Source organism: Pteropus alecto, unplaced genomic scaffold, assembly GCF_000325575.1.
Source record: "Pteropus alecto unplaced genomic scaffold, ASM32557v1 scaffold106, whole genome shotgun sequence".
NCBI lineage: Eukaryota > Metazoa > Chordata > Mammalia > Chiroptera > Pteropodidae > Pteropus > Pteropus alecto.
In genome coordinates this window covers 17426651-17429171 of record NW_006442103.1, presented here as the reverse complement: position 1 = coordinate 17429171, position 2521 = coordinate 17426651, and the positions used below count along the sequence as shown (strand labels likewise).

The 2521-nt window shown below is 42.6% G+C and overlaps 1 protein-coding gene across 1 annotated transcript in view; it reads left to right on the top strand.

Annotated features, from left to right (window-relative positions):
- The first annotated feature begins 2116 nt into the window (after positions 1 to 2116).
- FMO5 (flavin containing monooxygenase 5) overlaps positions 2117 to 2521 on the top strand; it is a 29399-nt gene continuing 28994 nt past the window's right edge. Inside the window, exon 1 of the mRNA XM_006919694.3 lies at positions 2117 to 2496. The gene's annotated coding sequence lies outside the window, so the exon portion shown is untranslated. The remainder of the gene's footprint in view (positions 2497 to 2521) is intronic.

Genomic DNA, 2521 nt, shown 5'->3' with positions numbered 1-2521 from the left:
TTTCCAGACTCCAGGACAGGGTAGACAAGGTAAGGCAGGCTTAGGGGACCGGGAAGGAATGAATTTGAGGGTGCTCATCTGCAACATCCATCGCAGAGTTGTTTGAATTCTCTTGCCCACCTTTCAGGTGAATGACAAGTAGGGAAAAGCGGGCAAAAACAGCAAGAATAGGTCTGCATGATCCAAAAGCAAAGCAGCCCTAACGTATCATTAGGATCTGATGTATTTTGGGTTTCTGAAGTTCACTGGAATGCACGAGATCTATGACACTATTCAGGGGAGGAAGACCTACCTGGAAGTTCTGAATGGGGAAAAGACTGCTGAATAAAATACTTATTTAAGTCACTGGCTTCCAAAAAAAGGGATAATTCCATATTGAAGGGGGAAAAAGTTAAGTTCTTGCTAATAAACTTCTGGGGAAATAAAAGTTAAAATATAAAGAAATCGAAATTGTACTAGAGGAAAATATTGGGCCAATAATGATAAATTCAGAGTACTAAAGCCCTTCTAAGCAGAACACTGAAGGCAAAATCATCTAGGAAAAGGCTGAAGGATCTGACTGCAATGAATTTCTAAATTCCACCGCTGAAATGCACACACACAACAGTCAAAGGCAGCTTAGAAACCACCTTCCCAATATATGTGACAAATATTAATACCCTCCATGCAAGAAAGATCCTACAAAGCAATTTAAAAATGGGCAAGGAGCATAAACAAAAAAGGAACAAAAGACAAATACGCGAGTGTCCATCAATATGAGTAAACAAGTAAACATTAACTTAAATAAAACAGCATTTCAACTTCTCAAATTAGAATATATCGGTGTTGGTGAGAGTGTGGAGACATGATCAAACATTTTGCATATTCTTTGTTCCACAAATGCTGCCTTTGAGGAATTAAAAATTCACAGCTATAATATTGGGTTATAATATCAGTATTATTTATAACAGCAAAAACTGTAACAACCGAAATATCTAAGTAGAGAGACTAGCTAAATTATTGCTCATCTACACAGTGAAATACTCTATACCTACTAAAGTGATGTTGGAGAAAACTAAATGGTAATTTTTTTAAAGTTATGATTTCCCAAAAAAAGTATGTACATGAAACTCCAATTTTGTACCTCTCCTTGGCTCCCTGCCCTGCCTTGAAAAATAAGGGGAAAAAAAATTATATACGCACATATATGCATGTGTAGACCAAGGACTGGCCAGATAGATAATGTTAACAGTAAAAGCATCATGGAGATTAATTCATCATTTAAGTGTAGAAAATCACTGTAAACGTCTTACAGAGAATACGTACTGCTTCTGTAATCAGAAGAAAAAAAAAATCGGTGAGCATTTTTAACCAACTCACAAAGAACAGTTTCTCAGAATATTAATTTATTCTGGTAAACAGAAATAGGAAGTTCAAGTCATAATATTCAATTGGTTAATCCTTTGAGTATATCTTTTTTTCTAGTTTTTTCTTTCCCTCCACTACCAAACTATCCATTCACATCACCACGTTTCTACATTTGTCTACATATTCACTTTTTCATTTACTTACTCGAACGCATTCACGCAAACTTGCAACCTTTTCTCTCTCATTTTCACTACATCGGCATGCATCCGTGTGTATTACCTACCTAGCCCTCTCTCGCACGTGTTTATAACAAAAAACACACGCAAGGGAACGGCCAAACGCACAAACATATCAACTTCAGGCAAGATACGCCAAACACATAAACATTAGTCCGTAAATTCATATTTATGTTGGATACACGCACACTCCTTCCGGACACAGAGCAAAAACAAATTCTTATTCGCTCAGAGACTCAAGAAGGGAGGAGTCATTCATTCTCTTCCACAGCTGTATCCCATCCATTCATTCATCTTCACCGCTCTAAGCTGGGCATAGAACTGCATCTTTCGTTTCACTCCGAGAACAACAAAACCTCCCACTCTCTTGACATTTAGCACATAGTATGAAGTTCAATAAATACTCCTTTGCACTTTTCAAAGCAGTCACAGAACCAAGTCCACAAATTCTAGGAGGGCAGAGCCCATATTAGCATGTGGCTCTCGGCGGCGCTCAATAATCATGAATTTACCTCTACGCCCTTTATTACTGACCCGCCGTTCTGTCCCACAGGTAAGGCGCGCACCGCATCCCGCGTTTTACACGTAAAGGAGAAGATGGAGCGGCCAGACCGAGCGCTGGCCGGGCACCCCCCGCAGACTCAGGGGGAAGCGGGGTTCGCGCTTCGGAGACTTTGGGGAAGGGCGGGTGTAAGAAAGACGGACAGGGACGTGCGCTGATAGACAGACGGCTCGGCTGCCCACGTGGAAACGCGGCCCTGGGGGAAAGTCGCCGGGGCGATCTCAGAACTGCGCGCGCGCGGCGGACGAGGTCCCCTGCGCCGGGAGCGCTTCGAGAATCCCAGAGAACTAAGCACGGCCCCCAGGCCCTCGGGGCGCCAGGCCGGGACGTCCTCCGCCTCCTCAGAGGAAGGTAATCCCCGCGGCACCGGGGCTCA